General features: G+C 39.4%; 1 protein-coding gene across 1 annotated transcript in view; it reads right to left on the bottom strand.

Annotated features, from left to right (window-relative positions):
* Window positions 1-21,114, bottom strand: part of WDR72 (WD repeat domain 72) — a 222,441-nt gene extending 201,327 nt beyond the window's left edge. Inside the window, exon 1 of the mRNA XM_069596477.1 lies at window positions 20,892-21,114. The gene's annotated coding sequence lies outside the window, so the exon portion shown is untranslated. The remainder of the gene's footprint in view (window positions 1-20,891) is intronic.
* Between the last annotated feature and the right edge of the window lie 495 nt (window positions 21,115-21,609).

Raw genomic sequence — 21,609 nt, 5'->3', positions numbered from 1 at the left:
CAATCTGCTCCAGTATTCTTGCCTGGAAAATTCCATGGACAGGGGAGCCTGGCAGGCTACTGTCCATGGGGTCGCAAAAAGTAGAACTGAGCAAATGAGCACACATGGTATCATTATACCTTGTATACAATACTCATCAACTCCTATAATCTAGAATTTCAGACAAGAAGTAATTTTGGGGATCATTGATCTGATAGCACTCACTTATAAGAAAACTAACAAAGAGAAATGTGATCTAGATAACTCAGAATCGGTTCTAATTCTGAGATTCCAAAACACTAAGCAAATTGTACAGTGACAATAAGTAACAGATTAAAAGGCTGCAAATCTCAGAAGTCACTTTTTTTCCCCATACTTTTCCCTCTCTTTTTCTTTTGTGGCAAAATTATAAAAATAGCCCCAGAAACTTGGTGCCTTGCTATCAACAGGAGAGGGAGTAAATTTATGTTTCCTGAGACCCTGTACAATTCTCTAGAAATCTCTGATCAAAAATAAGCTTTAAAAAAAAAAATCCCATTGTAGAATCTCAAAGTTAGAGGAGAAGTCTGTGATGTGGAGAAGAAAGTCATGCCCTTGACTGAAGTATACTGTCCTGTTTCAAATAATTATATGTCTAGACAAGTTGTAAAATCTTTGGCAAGGGATTACAAAGCTCTATCACAGCCCTCAATGTATAATTATTGTATCCCAAATTTGAATGACTGAATGATATTTTAGAATGTCTAAAGCAAGACTGTGGATAGATGTTTACAGGCCCTTGAATGATCTCTAAATGTGGTTTAATTAAAAACAGTTTAAAATAGACACTACCACTGGCTGGAATTTTGAAAAAAGAAGCATTTCCACAGACTAGGATAAAATTACAGATTATATTATAAAGGTTTAAATAAATTTCCCTCATTTGGATCTAGTCATGGTAATAGAACATTTTAGATTATGATAGTGTATTTTGTTACTTATATAAGGAATACAATTAATACTTTATTATGTAAGTATAGCTATCAAAATTATCATATAAACACACACATACATATAAATTTTACACTTAAACGACTTTCAGATAATTTCCACACAAATTTTTGACTGCAGCCTACCAAAATACCACAATCACATCTCAGAATGAGGTAATCAGCCTTCAAGAAGCTCACAGACCACAGGTAGAAAACTCTTGTAAATGAATTACTCACTTATATAGTAATATATATATGTATCTGTTCAGTTCCGTCACTCAGTTGTGTCCGAGTCTTTGCGACTCCATGGACTGCATCATTCCATGCTTCCCTGTCCATCACCAACACCTGGACCTTGCTCAAAATCATGTCCATCGAGTCAGTGACGCCATCCAACCATCTCATCTTCTGTCATCCCCTTCTCCTCCTGCCTTTAGTCTTTCCCAACATCAGGGTCCTTTCTAATGAGTCAGTTCTTCGCATCAGGTGGCCAGAATACTGGAGCTTCAGCTTCAGCACCAGTCCTTCCAATGAATATTCAGGACTAATTTCCTTTAGGATTGACTGCTTTGATCTCTTTGCAGTCCAAGGGACTCTCAAGAGTCTTCCAACACCACAGTTCAAAAGCATCCATTCTTCAGCATTCAGCTTTATTTATGGTCCAACTCTATCATCCATACATGACTACTGGAAAAACCATAGCTTTGACTAGATGGCCCTGTGTTTGCAAAGTAATGTCTCTGCTTTTTACTATGCTGTCTAGGATGGTCGTAGCTTTTCTTCCAAGGAGCAAGCATCTTTTAATTTCATGGCTGCAGTCATCATCTGCAGTGATTGTGGAGCCCAAGAAAATAAAGTCTCTCACTGATTCCATTGTTTCACCCATCTATTCGCAATGAAGTGATGTGACTGGATGCCATGATCTTTGCTTTTTGATTGTTGAGTTTTAAGCCAGCTTTTTCACTTTCATCGAGGCACTTTAGTTCCTCTTCACTTTCTGTCCTAAAGGTGGTGTCATCTGTGTATCTGAGGTTATTGATATTTCTCCCTGCAATCTTGATTCCAGCTTGTGCTTCATCCAGTCCAGCATTTTGCATGATGTACTCTGCATTATAAGTTAAATAAGCAGGGTGCCAAAATACAGCCTTGACTAACTTCTTTTCCTATTTGGAACCAGTCTGTTGTTCCATGTCCGGATTTAACTGTTGCTTCTTGACCTGCATACAAATTTCTCAGGAAGGAGGTCAGGTGACCTGATATTCCCATCTCTTGAAAAATTTTTCATGGTTTGTTGTGATCCACACAGTCAAAGGCCTTGGTGTAGTCAATAAAGCAGAAGTAGATGTTTTTCTGGAACTCTCTTGCTTTTTCTATGGTCCAACGGATGTTGGCATTTGATCTCTGTTTTCTCTGCCTTTTCTAAATCCAGCTTGAACATCTGGAAGTTCTTGGTTCACGTACTGTTGAAGCCTTGCTTGGAGAATTTTGAGCATTACTTTGCTAGCATGTGAGATGAGTGTAATTGTGCAGTAGTCTGAACATTCTTTCTACATATATACATGATCTTCCTTGGTGGCTCAGACAGTAAAGAATCTGTCTGCATTGCAGGAGACCCAGGTTCAGTCCCTGGGTGCGGAACATCCCGTGGAGAAAGGAATGGTAACCCACTCCAGTATTCTTGCCTGGAGAATTCTATGGACAGAGAAGCCAGGCAGGCTACAGTCCATGGGGTCACAAAGAATCGGACACGACTGAGAGACTAACATTTCTGCTTTCTTTTATATTTCCCACTGAGTTTCCCAGAGTGGCTTTACTACTAGGTAATATTATAGCACAATGCTCTGGACATGTGTTAGTGCTATGTAAATACAAGTGAGCTATAACCTACAAAGAACACCTGGTGTTTCATCAGCTTTCCCGTCCTTTTGATTTTTATCCCTTTCTACAATAATAGTATTTAAAAATGCCTTTCATATACATATATACTATTTTATTATTTTTAATAATATAATGAAAAAATAATTTTAAGGAAAAAATTAGTTTAGATCTACTAATTATTATAAAGCTGGCTTTGATACAATTTTATTATATATATATGTATATATATATACATATATATATACAAATTCAATTTATACCTAAGAATGAAAAACATAATACTAAATTTAGACTTTATTTCAATATTATGCATTTAAATATATACTGAAATTTAGGTACATATCAAATAAGACCAAAATTGCATTTGTGACATACTGCTTGGATTTTTTACCTTTTATTGGGCTTCCATGGTGTCTCAGATGGTAAAAAATCTGCCTGCAATTCAAGAGACTCTGGTTTGATCCCTGGGTTGGGAAGTTCCCCTGGAGAAGGGAATGATAACCCACTCCAGTATTCTTGCCTGGGAAATCCCATGGACAGAGGACCCTTGTGGGCTATAGTCCATAGGGCTGCAAAGAGTCAGATAAAACTAAACAACTAACAGTTTCTTCCTATGGTTAATAAAATCAAATGTTCATTTTTTAAAAATAATTTCCACATTTTGTTTTTCTAAATAAGAGAGGTTTCTGGCTGTTACTTCCAAATGGTTTTTAATCATTCAAATTCCATGAAATTTGTGAATATTTCTCCTTTCTTGAAAAAGCTATATTGGATAAGATGATTATGATTTCTCATTTTTAATAATGAATTTTAAAGTTCTAAGTGATAGCTTAATTTTCCATAAAGGAGTCTTTATCAAATAAATGCCCTTTACAGATTGAAGGAACGCCTTCTTATAGTGAACAGGCAGAATACTTACTGTTGCCATTTTCACTGACACAGAATTTCAGCAGAGTTCTGTGCTTCCTTTACTTGCCCAGTTATTAACTATGTGTGCTTAGTCACTCAGTAGAGTCCATCTCTTTGTGACCCTTTGGATTGTAGCCCTCCAGGCTCCTCTGTCCATGAGTTCTTTTTCAGGCAAGGATACTGGGGTGGGTTGCCATTTTCTCCTCCAGGGGATCTTCCTGATCCAGGGATTGAACTAGCCTTTTGCGTCTCTTGCATTGTAGGCAGATTCTTAACCATTGAGCCATTAAGAAAGCCCCATATTCAGTAAATAAATAGGAGTTTTCCAACTGTATGCTTTGGCACACATCTAGGCTGTGAATAACTTGACGCAAAGGGTGAGAGAAATTGAAACTCTCAAGCCAGTGTGTGCACAAAGATGATCATTTTCTATGCTTTGACATGAAAGGCATGGCAAACACTGAATTAAGTGAAACTTGTCCAGGAATATAAATAAGTTAAAGCTGTAGAAGGTCCAAACCATTACAGAATTAGGCAACCCATACTGAAAACTAAGAAACGAATCTTCTGATGATGCAGTCATGCTGACAGTCACTAACTGTTACACAAACGCTCGTCATGGGCACATGGGAGCTCCCAAATTGTCCCATTTTAAAAGGAAATTTTTCTAAATAATATATAAGATCATGGCATCTGGTCCCATCACTTCAAGGCAAATAGGTGGGGAAATAGTAGAAACAGTGGCAGACTTTATTTTGGGGGGCTCCAAAATCACTGCAGATGGTGATTGCAGCCATGAAATGAAAAGACACTTACTCCTTAGAAGGAAAGTTATGACCAACCTAGATAGTATATTGAAAAGCAGAGACATTACTTTGCCAATAAAGGTCCATCTAGTCAAGGCTATGGTTTTTCCAGTGGTCATGTATGGATGTGAGAGTTGGACTGTGAAGAAAGCTGAGTGCTGAAGAATTGATGCTTTTGAACTGTGATGTTGGAGAAGACTTCCCTTGGATTGCAAGGAGATCCAACCAGTCCATCCTAAAGGAGATCAGTCCTGGGTGTTCTTTGGAAGGACTGATGCTGACGCTGAAACTCCAGTACTTTGGCCACCTCATGCGAAGAGTTGACTCACTGGAAAAGACCCTGATGCTGGGAGGGATTGGGGGCAGGAGGAGAAGGGGATGACAGAGGATGAGATGGCTGGATGGCATCACCGACTCGATGGACATGAGTCTGGGTAAATTCCAGGAGTTGGTTATAGACAGGGAGGCCTGGTGTATTGCGATTCATGGGGTCGTGAAGAGTTGGACACGACTGAGAGACTGAACTGAACTGAACTGAACTGAAGTAGAACTAGCAAAGGGCTACCTGTTCTAACAACTTCCTGATCACCTCCCAAAGCCAGAGAGGCTCTTAATATCTGCCCCCCTTAACAAGTGAGACAACATCTACAAAGCTGTTAATTATAGCTGGTAAAGGATGGTCTGTCTTTTCATTGTTTGAACCCTAGTCCCTAGCACAGGCCTGCCACATTAGGGAACATTTAATAAACATTTCTTATGTGACTGTAATCAACCTTGAAATGGGAGCAAGAAGAGTTCACTGGAAACTAGAAGAAACTTTAAGAATGAGGCATTAAACTCCTATTTTGCTGATGAAGAATTGAAGGGAATGTGATGTGATTTTCCTAGAACGAGGGTCTTCTTGTTCCTGGAGTATTTATGTTCTGGGGAAAGTAATTCCTCCAGTTTCCCTATTTGTGTTCCACTCAAATATATGGGAATATATAAGGTTTCTGATTCTAGATTGATCATTAGGGTCTATCCAGCACACTACCATCTCCATTAAATTAAAAATGCACTTTATTGTGAAAGAGACAAGAAATATAATAGGAGTTATAAAAACCTTTCTCCTCTATTAACAGCTAGCAAATATTCTTTGAGCTCAGTTTTCTCAACTACACAATGGAAAAAATAATTACGGTGGATAATTGATGTGAAAAGAGGTGATTCTATACAGAAAATGTTTATAATTATTTGTCCATAATTAGACTCAGTGAATATTTACTGAATGAATGAATGAGGAAAGAATCACTGCGATTTTACACTGTGGGCAGAGAATGTGACTGCCACTTTCTAGCAATGCCTTTCTTTCTTCTACAATACTGTAACTACAATTTCTTTTTTCAAAACTCATATGAATATATACCAGAGCCTTTGGCCATGAAAATGTACAGTTGGCTATCATTACCTCTAAAATATGTGATGACACTTTAATCAACAACTTCAGGTAAAATTAGGGTTCTCTGGTTTAGCAAATAAACATACAAGATGTCCAGTTAAATTTGAATTTCAGATAAATAACAAATAACTTTTTTGTATTATTATTATTTTTTATTTAATTTTATTTTTTTACCTTACAATACTGTATTGGTTTTGCCATACATTGACATGAATCCACCACAGGTGTACACGAGTTCCCAACCCTGAACCCCCCTCCCACCACCCTCCCCATATCATCTCTCTGGGTCATCCCAGTGCACCGGCCCCAAGCATCCTGTATCCTGTATCAGACCTAGACTAGCGATTCGTTTCTTACATGATAGTATACATGTTTCAGTGCCATTCTCCCAAATCATCCCACCCTCTCCCTCTCCCACAGAGTCCAAAAGTCTGTTCTTTACATCTGTGTCTCTTTTGCTGTCTCGCATATAGGGTTATCATTACCATCTTTCTAAATTCCATATGTATGTGTTAGTATATTGTATTGGTGTTTTTAAATTTGAATTTCAGATAAATACAAATAACTTTTTTAGTGATATGTCCTAGACAACTTTTGAGACATGCTCGTAATAGAAAAAGTTGGTTATTGTACAGGATATGCTTATAAAAATTACTGTTTATCCAAAATCCAAATTGAACTGGATATCCTGCAGGCATTTTAGGGCCACTGTCAACCCTACGTTACAGCCAAAAGGGAGCCTTGAAGATAGCTATCATCCCCCTCTCTTCTCCTACAGACAAGAGAATGAAGGTTTGGAGAACTTGTTTTCTTGGTCAGAGTAACCCAACCAGAAAGTAACTGAGCGAAACCTATAAGGTCTCTTAACACTCCTAGAAATCTCCTCCTGCACCATGATGAAAACAACCCAACCTTCCCCACCAAAGAGTCTTAGTGACCAGCTAAGCAAAATTATCTATGTTCATAGTTCTTTAAAAAAATGAAAGCAAAAAGTCAAGTAAAACAAGGACAATGAAACCTCTTATGCATTCAGGCGCCAATGTGGCCTCCATTGTTTTTGAAAGCTGGCCTTAGGTCAAAGATCCCACATGCCACAGCTAAGTCCTGTGTGCAGCCAAATAAATAAATATTAAAAGAAGGAAAAAAAAAAAAACAACATGCTTCTTAGTCCTTTCTCCATGATTATGATACCAGGCAAGCATGAGAGAAGACAACATGCCATTACAGTGCCCATCCTCTCCTCACCTTCGCCTTCTTCCTTGTAACAGGTTGCTTTTATCTCTCTGACATGTCTGATCTGAGGCAAGCAGAATAATAAATATGATGCAAATGTGGTTTTGTGGCTGGTGTCTACTGGACACTAGAATTGTTTACCTCATCATAAATAGCGCTCTTCAGGGACACACCCTGACATTGAGTCTCTGCCTCACCAACCTCGCAGATAAAGACGAACCTCAAACTCCTTGACTAGGAGGAAATTAAGAACAGTGTAACAGTTAATAACACAAGTTTGGGATAGAACAGATCTGGGTCTGCATCTTACTCTGCCTCTTACAATTATGTGGCCTCTGAATCCATCTCTTTTTTTTTTTTTTAAGATTTTTTTGATGTGGACTATTTTTAAAGTCTTTATTTGAATTTGTCACAATATTGCTTCTGTTTTATGTGTTGGTTTTCTTGGCCAAGAGGCACGTGGGATCTTAGCTGCCTGACCAGGCATCCAACCCTCACCGCCTGCATTGGAAGGCAAATTTTAAGCACTGGGTCACCAGGAAAGTCCCTGAATCCCATCTCTTGAGCAAAAAAGAATTCTACTTACTTTCTTCAAAACTATACTCAGGTACTTTGAGGGCCACAGATAAATTACCTCATGTTGCTTTCCTTTAAAGAAGATAAATTGGTCATCTTGAGCCCAGACGAAGTTTTGTTACCAAGTTTTCAGTCTAGGTTAGAAAAGCTTGGGGTGTTAAAATTCATCAGGCTGTACACTTTAAATGAGTATAGCTTATTGTATATAAATCATACCTTAATGAAGTTGAAAAAAACAGACTGGAGATAAGAATAAAATAGCTTTGTGGATGTCTCACAGATAGGAAGTCAATGGCAATAAACTAAGAGAAGATAGAGTGGGGCTTTATGAAGCAACAAGGAATAGATGTGAGCTAAAGAGAAAAGTACCCAGGGTATGGGGAGGCCAGCATTAGAGCTATTTTAACCCTGGGAAATGAAGCAAAGTACCTCAGGACTAAGGTTTAGCAGAAGCCTATGCCCCCAAACATTTCTGTTAGCAGATGCTCCCAAAACAAAAGATCTTATTTTATCAACAGATTGTAATCAGGTCATTCCTTAGAAAAGGAAAAAAAAAAAATGTTTCTTCAAAGTCAAAAGCTGCCCAAGGTGTATTTGAATAACACATAAAAACCCACCTGGTTTACCCAGTGGAGCACGACAATTTCAGAATTAACCCCTAGCCAATCATCAAAGCCAAGCCCCACCCCCCCACCAAATGTTATTATTGACTAACTGTGACTTAAGAAACTCTAGAAAGTAATGTGTTTTAGGTAGAGAATAACTTAGTAGATAAACTCAATGGTAAAATAACCCAGAGATCAAGGGATGAATTAGACAGACATGCAAAATAATCTCTGCACTTCACACACCCATGATCGGGAACAAACATAAAACCAAACAGCCAAGAAATCACGTCCCTACCACTAAATGGATGAGGTTTCCATCACAGCTTGCAATTCTGCCAGTCTTGTGAGTCAAAGATTACAAAGTATTATCTTCAAACTTTACCTCCTTGCTTATTAAACTGCAGAACAACAGATTCAAAACAGCCCAATTAAATGCCAGCATGTCCATTTGAAGTCAGTGTCAAAGAGATGTGTTTGGCCAGAAAAACAGAAATAGGGGAAAAATAACTCATTTACTTCAGGGTGGCTCCTTCACTTCTTTTTTCATTTTTTTTTAATTGAAGTATAGTTGATTTACAGTGTTGTGTTAGTTTTAGATGTACAGCATCAGCAAGTGATTCATTTGTGTGTGTGTGTGTGTGTGTATAACTGAATTTATGTGTATACATATATATATATATATATATACAATTTGACTATGGGACTTCCCAAGTGGTACAATGATAAAGAATCAACCTTCCAATGAAGAAGATGCAAGAGATGTGGGTTCTAGCCCTGCATCAGGAAGATCCCCTAGAACAGGAAATGGCAACCCACTCCAATATTCCAGTATTCTTGCCTGAAAAATTCCATGAGCAAAGGAGCCTGGCAGGCTACAGTCCATGGGGGTGCAAAGAGCAGGAACACCACTAAGCATATGCGGCATGCAATCTGATTATATATATATATATATATATATACACACACCTATATACATATATAAAAGAATATATGTATATATGCTTTTTAGATTATTTTCCTGTATAGGTTATTACAAAATATTGAGTATATTAATACTTTCCTGTGCTATACAGTAGGTCGTTGTTGATTATTTATTTTATACATAGTAGTATGCATGTGTTACTCCCAAATGCCTAATTTACCCCCATCTTTCCCATTTGATAACCATGAATTTGATACTTATGTCTGTGAGTCTGTTTCTGTTTTGTAAGTAAGTCCATCTGTATTAGATTCCACGTGTACGTGATATCATATATTTGTCCTTTTCTGTCTGATCTTATCACTTAGTATGATAATCTCTAGGTCCCCATCTATGTTTATTTCATTCTTTCTAATGGCTGAATAATAGTCCATCGTGTGAATGTACCACACCACCTTTGTCCATTCACCTGTCGGTGGACATTTAGATTGCCTCCATGTGGTGGCACTAGTGGTAAAGAACCCGCCTGCCAATGCAGGAGACATAAGAGATGCATGTTTGATCCCTGGGTGGGGAAGATCTCCTTGGTATGGCAACCCACTCTAGTCTTCTTGCCTGGAGAATCCCCATGGACAGAGAAGCCTGGTGAGCTACAGTCACTGGGTCTCAAAGAGTCGGACATGACTAAAGCGACTTAGCACAGTCCTGGTTACTATAAATAACGCTGTCATGAACATTGGGGTGTATGTATCTTTTAGAATTATGATTTTTCTCTCTATAAGGAAATAGAGCTCCTTTATTTTTATTTATATTCAGTCAGTGAAGAACTTCATGAAACTCAAATCCGCTTGTCCAAAACCTTATTTTTAGACTTTAAGAAGTGGATTTTTTTCTTTTTAATTTATGCCACATTTAACTCTGAGTATTTACAGTCCAAATTATTGTTTTGTTTTGTTTTGTTTTAACCTAGAGATTTCTATGCTTTTGAACTGTGGTTCTGGATAAGACTCTTGAGAATCCATTGGACAACAAGGAGATTAAACTAGTCAATCCTAAAGGAAATCAACCCTGAATATTCATTGGAAGGACTGATGCTAAAGCTGAAGCACCGATAATTTGGCCACGTGATGTGAAGAGCTGACTCACTGGAAAAGACCCTGATGCCGGGAAAGATTGAGAGCATGAGGAAAAGGGAGCAGCAGAGGATGAGATGGTTAAATATCATCACCAACTCAAAGGGCATGAATATAAGCATACTCTAGGAGATTGCGGAGGAGAGAGGAGCCTGGTGTGCTACAGTCCACGGGGACGCCAAGAGTCAGACACAACTTAGTGACTGAACAGCGACAAAGAGGTATCTAACATGAGCAAAAAGTATCACTGTTCTAGTCTACTATCTAATAAATTTTTTAAAAAATTAATGAGAACCAAATGTATGCAAGGTGGTGGATTGATCTGTAGAGAATAAAAAAAAAGAAAAACACAATCCTTAACCTCGAAGTATTTACAATCGAGTCATTTTATGATTAGGGCTTCCCAGGTGGCTCAGTGGTAAGGAACCTGCCTGCCAATGCAGGAAATGCAGGTTTCGATCCCTGGGTCAGAAAGATCTCCCGGAGAAGGAAATGACAACACACTCCTGTATTCTTGCCTGGGAAGTCCCATGGACAAAGGAGCCTGGCAGGCTATACAGTCTATGAGATTGCAAAGAGTCGGACACGACTGAGCACATCCATGTACACATTTTATGATTAGCTTTAACTAAGTATTCCTGTTATTAGACAAAATAATTGTTTTGATGTGTATAAACTCTGAAAACCTCTTTCCAATCTTGAGCCATATTTTTTTTCCCATATCCAAGTGCAATCTAAAACTACCTATTTCTTTAATTCACTTATTTTTAAGTACTAAATTAACTTACTTAAGGATAAATTGTTGTATAACTATCTCCTTTAAAATTATCTTAATCATTAATAACTATATAAAATTATGGGATTTGACATGCTGCTTAGACTTTTTCCAAAATGCACGTTAAAACAAATACTTGTCTATTAACACCAATGTTTACTGTGTACTACCTAAACTTATACTGAGAAACATGTCTCTAATCGAGTCCCAAGTAAAATCTCTTCCTCTGCCCACTCATAAACCTCATTGCAACGCAGGTAACTCCTTACATGCCAATACTCTTAGTTGATGATCCCTCCTTCCAATAAGAAAAGAGCTTCCTCTCATCACTTCAACAAACCATATCTTTTCCTCACTTTTAGCTTATTTCTCTAGGATAACATCTTTATCATTACCCCAAATTTCATCTTCTGTCACCTCGGTTACTCCCTCTATTAACCCTTATTTCTTGTTTTCAGGCAGTCTCCCTTTTCTTTGACTCCTTTGACTTTACTAATATGCATTTAGTTTAAAAATATTTATTGTCTATTGTGTGTTAGAGACTATGCAAGATTCTAGGAATGTAGACAAGAATCTACAAACCTCAAGGAATCACAAGAATCTGAGGAGACAAGGGCATCCTGTGTCACCAGCCATGTCATGAGTGCCTTGTAAGGTAAACGCAAGAATGTTTGCAGAGGAAACACAAGTGGAACTTGAAATCAAAGGTAGAAAGGATTTCCCCATGGAGGTTAATATCTAAACTCAAATCCCAAATATTATCTACTTATCAATATTGTACACATGCTGGTTTTGTGACCCAAGGACTTTAAGCTTTGTTTTCCTCAACCATCAAATGATAATGTTGTCTACCTTACCTGGCTGTAATGAGATTAAGAGGACAGCATGTACTCAGTGGTAAGGCCCCAGAGTTAGTGAGCTTCGATTCCAGTGCCAACTCTACTACTGCATGGCCTAGGGTGGGTTACTTTACAACTGTGTATTGGAGTCCCATCAATAAAATGTAGATAAATAATAAGATCTATCTAATAAATAATATCTAATATCTAATCTACAAATAATAATATTTATCTAATAATATCTACTAATAGATGTGAAAGCTAAGTGGGAAAATCCATGAAAATCATTAGATAGTGAACATTCAATAAATGTTAGCCACTCTTATCAGAAGGCTTTTTAAATCTCAATATCTGTGTATAAATCTTGTTAAGTAAACAGCAAAACAAAAAATGTCATCCTCATTTATAATCCTTCATTTTATTATTCATAATTTACAATAGATCACATCTATTAAGGAAATGGCAACCCACTCCAGTGTTCTTGCCTGGAGAATCCCAGAGATGGGGGAGCCTGGTGGGCTGCCATCTATGGGGTCGCATAGAGTCAGACACGACTGAAGCGACTTAGCAGCAGCAATAGCATTAAGTGAATTAAGCAGAAGAGACTAAAATAAAACTTTAATGGTACCAAACTGGCAAAGAAGAAGAAAATCTACCCTCTTTCCATGTGTTAGGAATTAAGCCAAACACCCCAAACATCAGAATGTGACATTACTTGGAATAGGGTCATTGCAGATATGATTAATTAAGTGATGATGAGGTCATACTGGATTAGGTTGGATCCCAAATCCAATATGACTGGCATCCCTATAAACAGGGAAATTTGGAGAAAGATGCACACAGGAGAGAGACACGTGAAGATGAAGTCAGAGGGGGTGACATTCCTACAAGAGAAGGAATGCCAAAGACTGTCAGCAAACCACCAGAAGCTAGAGGAGAGGCATGGCACAGATTCTCGTTCACAGTCCACAGAAGGAACAACCCTGCTCACACCTCGATTTCAGACTCCGAACCTCTGGAACTGGAAGATGATACGGTTCTGCCATTTAAGCCACTTAGTTTGTACTGCCTGTTGCGGCAGCCCTAGCCAACTAATATACTATCTGACACATTTTGTTTCTTTCTAGTAAGAACATAAATCTTAATAATGTGCAGATCAATTCTGGAGATATATACTTAAATTTTAGTCTGAATCACACGATTGATCATCAAATTCTGTTCTCTACTTCTTTTCTGTAATACATCTCCTTTCTACCCACATTACAGGTTCCCTGAAGAAAGAATATATTCATTTATCAATTCAACAGGTGTCTATTAAAGTGAAAGTCTCTCAGTTGTGTCTGACTCTTTGCAACCCTATGGCCTATTCAGTCCATGGGATTCTCTAGGCCAGAATACCGGAGTGGGTGGCCTTTTCCTTCTCCAGGGGATCTTCCCAACCCAAGGATCAAACCCAGGTCTCCCACAATGCAGGCAGATTCTTTACCAGCTGAGTCACAAGGGAAGCCCAAGAATACTGGAGTGGGTAGTAGCCTATCCTTTTCCAGGGGACCTTTCCAACCCAGGAATTGAACCAGGGTCTCCTGCCATTGGAGGCAGATTCCTGAGCTATCAGGAAAGCCTTGACTAAAAGCTCTACTGAATGGAAAATGAAAAAAACACAGGTTCCTGATCTTTAGGAATTAACAACCTACGAGTCAAGCCACAGGTAAACAATGATTGATGTAAAGTAGACTGGGATGAGTATTCCTGATATACGAAAGCAAAGAACGCTTCACTCCCATGGTTTTGGATGGCTTATCCCTTACACCTAGACATCTCTTTTAGAAAAACTCTGTTTTCCCACAGGCCAGTTATCTCTTTTCCTAGGCCTAACATCTATGTCCCTTCTCCCATCTTCAGCTCACACTGACACTGAAGTCAGTCCATTGCCATTATGATAATCCTTTCCTCGCAGAGTAAACAGACAGAAGGCACTCCCATAAGCAGGCATACGAACCTATGCAGACAAGTCCTGTTTGGAGAAGGCTCCCTAATACCCATGACTGCAGTATTTTCCAACTCTGCCTACAAAACAGGGATGCTTCTGCCAGGAAAGACCACCCTCTGATATTCATGGGCTTCCTTGGTGGCTCAGACAGTAAAGAATCAGCTTGCAGTGTGGGGGACCTGGGTTCTATTCCTGGGTCAGGAAGATCTCCTGGAGAAGGGAATGGTGACCCACTCCAGTATTCTTGCCTGGAGAATTCCATGGATACCGAAACCTGGCAGGCTATAGTCCATGGGGTCACAAATAGTCAACAGGACTGAGCAACTTTCACTTTTCTGACATTCCAGAATCCTAGCAGAAGCGTAGCCTAAACAGACATATCCAGAGGCTTATATAGAGAGAATACCATAGTGGTCTATAGAGAGTGATAGAGGAGGGCCACTACTTGAGGGTCATAATCCAAAGGAACCTTAGCATTACTGGAATAGTCAGTTCTTTAAAAAGATATTTTCTGGGACTTCCAGCTCATTTCAGCATTAATTCAAGACACAAAGGTGAGTCATTTGAAACTATTCTTCTCACCTTTGTGGATTTTCTGTTAGAAGCAGACAAATCCTAACTCTTTTTTATATCCTCTTACTTCACCTCTTTTCACCATTTTCCTCTGTCCACCATTACCCTTTCCAGGACTGACTCATCCGTAAACAAGTTAGTGGTGTCATCACTGGGAATGCTTACTCTCAAGCAGTTTGAGAAGTAGGATGATCCTTGAAGTCAGACAGATCTAGGGATATAATCCTAGCCAAGGGAGTTAGACTTATTTACTGACTAATGGTGGGTGTGTAGATTAAATGAGATAGTCCCCAGCACAATCCCACTTCTCAAAATACTTGAGAGTAAGAGTACCCAATGATGACACCACTGCCTTGTTTACAGATAAGTCAGCCCACCACTTAAACAAATCAAAAACAACTTAGGTCCAACCACAAGGGTAATTAAGGTGCCATATCACTCTTTAATCTGAGGGTAAATGTGCAAATAGATTGTCTCTACTTAATCTACAAAAGCTATCCATTACATGTGTGAAAGGGGCATGCATGGACAAGAGTGTTTTCTAGGCATCAGGACTTAATATAAAGATAACAGCAAAAAGTCTAGTGTAACACTGGTGTCATGGAACAAGATTGCTAGTACAAAGTGAGATTTCGACACTGCAATGATTTCAAGGCAGTGGATGTCACAAGAGGTGGCTGAGGGAGACAGGGAAGGAGTTGGCTGGCTACAGGTCAATAGAAACCAGGCAAATATAGCACTTTCTAACATATCCTGGCTTCTGTTTATTCTAAAAAAAATATGTCCCTGGCAAGGGGGATTCCTCTTGTCACTTCTCTGCTGGATTTCTACTGACCAAAGACTGTCAGGTGATATCAAGAAATTCTGTCCCTGGGACATAAATAAATGCCCAACACCCATAGTTCATGGCAATATGAAAGCCTGAGAGGCCTGGAATCGATCCAACCCATTTTAACTAGCAAGAAACTACCTAGTAATACCTTGTTTGTATTTCTTGGAGGAGGGACACAAGAAACACTTATTTCATTCCACACAATAATTCACCACAATCAGAGGGAGCACAGCAAGGGCAACACCATCTCCCAGCTGCTGATTACATCAAAGGCTTGCAGCACAAATTCAATTTTATGATGTTAATCTTGGCCTGCCACTCAGAAATTTTCTCTGAGGGATATGATTTTTCTCTGGATTTCATTTTAAGAATGATTTTCTTCACCCACAATCAATAAAGATATGTTTTCATCAAAAGACTCTATCTTGGTAGAATTCAATTGGCTATTTCAATCCCTTTTGGTGACACAATATTAATTAAAATAGTTTATGTTGCACTTCAACTGGAAAAAGAGTCAGTGAAAATAGCAGCTACTCAGAACACATGTTCTATACGCATCAACATGGAGGGCAGAAAATAATTTTCTCTTTCTCCAGGCAGCAGACATTAGCTATTCAAGAGAGTTGCTCTGACTTAGTTCATCTCTGTGTTATCACTGAAATAATAATAATAATAAATAAGTTCTTCCTGTTTGTATAGTTTGCTCAATAGGAAATCAAAATACACATGAAGAAAATGCTTCTAATTCTCACCTCCTAGTGCCTCAGGAAGAGCAAAATAAATGTCTGTGCCCACGCAGCATAATGGGATATTAAGAATCACAGTCACTGTTTCTCTTAATTAAAAACAGTTATAATGTTATTAAAAATTCTTTTTATTTTCAATTTCTAAATAATGGTTGCAATTGAATACATTTTCTTTCTAACGAGGAAACATAGGACAAGTATGGACTTTTTCACAATTAAAAAAAAGGAGAAAATTAGTAAATGTATTACAGGAAGTGAATTCTCTTTTAACAGTGATGTTTAAAGTGGCAGTTAATTCACTTACAAAAACATTTATCAAAGTACCTACTGTGTGCCTGACTCTGGTCACCACTTGAGGCTGACAGAATCTGAACTTGAGGCTGGAAATCTAAATTTTAACCAGTTCTCCAAAGATATTCTTAAGCACATTTGAGGCAAGGGAACTTAAATCAATCTCAACATTGCCCCTGCACCACACAATTAATGGAATATACAAATTAATTGATAAAATTAAAGAAATATTCACTGAATAAAAGACCAAACAGAATAAATCCCTCAAAAATTCTTGCTTAGGGCCTGATCTGCATGACCACCTGAGAACATCAAGACTTAGCCAGCCTAATTTGGGCCTTCCACAGCAAAAAGTCCTTGTCTGGTCCCTAACCTACTATTTTTCTCTGCAATGACTATAGTTTAAAGTAGTTAAAGTCTTCTTCTATCTACTGCCATCTAAATGACACAGAGAAAGAAATCTTCCCTGTTCTGTAGGACTTTGTAAAAAAACTACCTGAGGTCTTTACTTGGAAATCCATGTGGGGAAAGGGCCTAAACAGGAAAACTGTAAGTATTCAATCATTGAGAAAATATGTACATTGTTTGCAAGAAGGAATAATTCAAGATGATTAAGTTAGAATTTTGAGGCAAAGTCTTCCACATTTCAAAGAATTTTAAGAGCTAATGCTACCCAGAGAAAAATCATAAGAGGGTACAGTCATTTAACAAATTCCTCCCAAAATGTTCAAGTTGCATTTTGGTATTTCGGGAAGATCCCCTGGAGAAGGAAATGGCAACCCACTCCAGTATTCTTGCCTGGAAAATCCCATGGACAGAGGAGCCTAGTAGGCTACAGTCCATGGGGCCATAAAGAGTCGGCACGACTGAGCGACTTCAATCAATTCAATCAATCAATCAAAAGAAGTAACAAATTATCCAGATCCCAACCCCTAAAAATGTTTTTCTAAGACTCACTTCAACTGCTCCGAATGAAAACAAGAACTGGAGCAGGAAGCAGGGCCTAAAATGGTCTGAGATCCTATCATGTAAACACAGGAATGCTAACCTTTGTCCATCAAAGAATTCTTGGTGTGGTGGAACTCCTTTAACAGAGCCTGGTCTTAAAACAGGTGGATGTTGAAAGTAAACATTTAGTGGTTGGGAAATAGGGATAATAGAGGTAAAACTATAAAAAACTTCATAAGTCATTCTGAACAAGACTGGTCTGTTTTTTATGATATAGTTGAAGACATGAAGTCCCATCTATAGTCAAGGCTGGATTTCTGTTGTATTTTTCTCTCGTCAAGAGACTAAGATGAGTGAAGGGAACCAAATTAGTTGATTGTCATCTGTGCATCATACAGTCCTGTGTTTTCTAGGCAACTAAGTCTCCCAACAAAGTTGTGATGTAGACACTCTTATGGGAGAGACTTGAAAATCAAGTAAGGACCTAATAATGTAAAATAATGGGCTTCCCTTTTGGCTCAGTGGTAAAGAATCTGCCTGCTAATGCAGGGGACATGGGTTTGATCCCTGGGTTGGGAACGTACTCTGGAGAAGGAAATGGCAACCCACTCCAATGTTCTTGCCTAGGAAATCCCATGGACAGAGGACCCTGGTGGGCTTTAGTCCATGGGGGTTACAAAATAGTCAGACATGACTTAGTGACTAAACAACAATGTAAAATAATATACAACACTCATTTCACGTTTGAGGAAACCAAAGCTCATAGAAGCAAAATAACTTGCCAACATCCTGTAGCCAGTAAAGGATGAAACAATATGTATGAAGATTTGTGTTTGTCATGTTCTTTCACCCTATGAGACCTTCGCACAACAGTTTCTTTGGCCTGGAATGCTCTTCCTCAGAATTTCCTCCTGGCAAACTCCTGTAAAAATGGAGCCTTCAGAACTGAAACTGAATTGTAACTCCTTTGAGCCTCTACTGGGTGATATATTGCACTCCTCAACTCCCAGCACTTCCTTTTCTACCTTTAAGGAGCTCTGATCATTCTGCTCTAATTCTTCCTGTGTCAGTTACCTGAACCATACTATGAATGTTTAGAGGGCAGGAAACTGTTCTTTTTCCTTTGCATTTTGCTTGCAGGTAGTTTTATACATAACAAAAAGTAAAAAAAAAAATGTTAAGGGGGATGTCAAAAAATTAATGTATTCATTATGAGTGAATGTGGAATGGCTCTAAAAATCACCTCTTTTTCTTCTCCCAGACAAGTCATCTTGAATGTTGACTCTGAGGTCTGCACAAGGAGAGAAAGGGAGATGTAGAAAGATATCTTTGGCTATGGACTTGTCTGTAATTACTATTGAAGCAACCTAAAATCTTATCAGCTTTCTGGGCCCTGAACTCACGCCTCACTAGGAGGAAACACAGCCAATTCACCATGAGATTGAATGATTCAATTAATGACAATTCCCTCATCCTGTACTTGCTTAGTTTTTATACACTCATACATAGGATTTTACTTTTTCCAGAAGAAATTTCATTTTGTTAAAAGTGAAAAAAGGAAGGGCTAGAAAACCAAGATGGATTCAGGGGTCTCCAAAACTCACACCCTTACCACTGCACTGCATTGCTTAGGTGGGGCAGGGGCATTGCCCAACATGTTAGGAAGCCCTTTGGAAATGAGAGCAAACTCTAGATGAGATGTTGGTCTAGAACAGTGATATCTAGCTCTAGAAGCTCTAGAAATGAGACGCTACCTTTTATAGACTAATTCAAAGAGATCCAAATGTCCTTTAAGATCAACACAGTTTCCTTACTTTCAAGACAAAAATGAATTAAAGTAAGTTAAAGGACTTGTTGGTACCCCAGAGTAAAGCTGGGGGCTTGCCAGGTGTTCAGAGATGGTCTGGTAAGAGAACTTACACATATTCTTTCAGTCTTTATCCCTACCTCATTGCCTTGGTTCTAACTCAGAACATAATTTAATCTAACAGTGTTAGACTAGGGGAAAAATAACTACACATTCAGAACAGAGCTTCCAGAGAAATGTCTGACACAATTCTTAATAAGAGATGCTGCATATTGTACCACTATTAAATAACAGAAAAAAATAATTGTCAAGTCACAGATATATTTGAATGAAGCAATCTTTAAACTTTGAAATATTCCTAATACCACTATTCTCAATGTTGCATAGTTATTTAATAACATATATACTTCTATTCCAGTTGGCCTCTATAAACTAGAACCTTAGATTTCTAAAGCATTCACTTCATTGGATAGACTGTTAATGCAAGATATCACACACAGGGAGAGGCTTATATTTAAGTTGATATTTTATTGATAAAATAATTATAATTTACAAATATCTTCCCCAAAAGTGGTGAAGATATTAGAACTTAATAGAGCCCCAATTTTTGTGGTTTAAAAAATAATAATCATAAGTTTACTAGAGCATTTCATGGACAAAGTTTCCCTTCTCCTCTCATCCTTTGCATTCTTTACAGAAAACACTACGGGTACACTGTAATATTGAAGGAGCTAAAGGAGAGCTAAAGAACAAAAGTCACAAGACCGGATTAACCACAAATAATTGCATTCCAAAAGAAGCTGCTTTCTTCTTCCCTGATCTTTAAAAGGTGAGAATTCAGGAGAGAGGACTAACCCACTGTTTGCTGGGGGGCGGGAGAAGTAGGGGTGAGGGTAGGAAAGGGGATGAAAGAGACAAAGTTTCCAAATCATTTCTTCAGATAAAACTGTTCAAAACAAGTGACCTAGTTTTCAAAGATGACCTTGAACTCCTTTAGCATAAAACTACAAGGGGGAGGAACAAAAAGTTAACGTGGTTGCACAGCAACCTTCTGATCGCGTCTTCCTAACAGTTTCGAAATGAACACAAAAACGTTCTAATGGATGAGGACGGCGTTAGGGAAGCACCTGTCCGCAAGGCAGTACTGCTAGTACTTCACCTTGGCCAGATTTTTCGTCAATGCAGACATCACTCCCTGGATTTTCCTCTTCCTCGTCCAACTTTACAAGTGATAAAAGTGTTGTGTCCGCAACCTTTATTGCCGGCGCAGCGCGGGAAGTTTTCACCAGATTCCCTGCCCCGACAGGTCCCAAGCTGTCACACCCTCTCCTGCCGGCGTCCACCGGATCTTTTCCCCAGCTACTCGACTCAGCTTAATGAATTCAAGAACTGCAGTCCCGGAGACGTCCGATTTCCGAGTCCCAAGAGACTCTCTCAAGAGTGAATGGCGTGTCTAGGAGACCTCACCTACCCCAAGCCATCCAGCTCCCGCTACCACACTCGAAAGGACCGATTTGACGGGTGCCTGTCTTCGGTCACTACGGATGCTACATCAGGACGAGGGAGTAGAAGAGGGAGTTTTCCACGTGCAAGAACTTGGAGCAGAAAAAGAGATTATAACTACTGCAACACGCGCTCACCTTCTTTCCTCGCCCCTCGGTATCCAAACCCTCGACTTGAAAGCGGGAAGCCAAGGGCAGCACGAGTCCGGGGCCGTCCGGGGTCACCGCCTGGGACAGAGGAGCCCGAGCCGAGCCCGGGGCGGCTGCTTTAACCCAGACTGGGCGAAGCTGCAGCGGCCCCGCAGCTTGACAGAGGGGCAGCAGGACACAGGGGCGGTCTTTCAGGAGCGGCCACACCCTCAAACCTAACACCTCGCCCCACCCGAGACCACGCCCTCCCCGAAACCACGCCCTCTCCCCTTCCCTGACTTGAGCCGGAACTCTGGCTACCTCTAGCCGCAGGCGCTGCGTGGTCCAGCCACTCCCTCCATCTCTCACGGGCGGTGGTGGCTGGAACAGGCCGGTCCCCAGGCGTCGAAGTGTTCTGTCCTTCCAGGGCTGGAGGGAGTCAGAGTTAGGTCAGGAAGCTCAAGGTAGGCCAGGTGATATGGACCCTCCCCGGCACCGATAGAGACTGGGAGCCCCAGGACCTTTGTTAATGGAAGGGAGGAAGTTCCCCTCCACCTAGCAGAGAAGAGTGAGAGTCCAGGGAGCTAGGAAGGGTGGAAAAATTCACCCTTGAAACGGGAGTCCTGACCTGCTCTGGAGTGTGCCAAGTCACACTACATTTAGAAAAATGGGAGGGACAGTTTGTTTTTCTCAGGTTTCTTGGTTATTTTACTTTTTCCTCCAAACC

This window comes from Ovis canadensis, chromosome 7 (genome assembly GCF_042477335.2).
Source record: "Ovis canadensis isolate MfBH-ARS-UI-01 breed Bighorn chromosome 7, ARS-UI_OviCan_v2, whole genome shotgun sequence".
Taxonomy (NCBI): Eukaryota; Metazoa; Chordata; class Mammalia; order Artiodactyla; family Bovidae; genus Ovis; species Ovis canadensis.
This window is presented reverse-complemented; position numbering and strand designations above follow the sequence as displayed.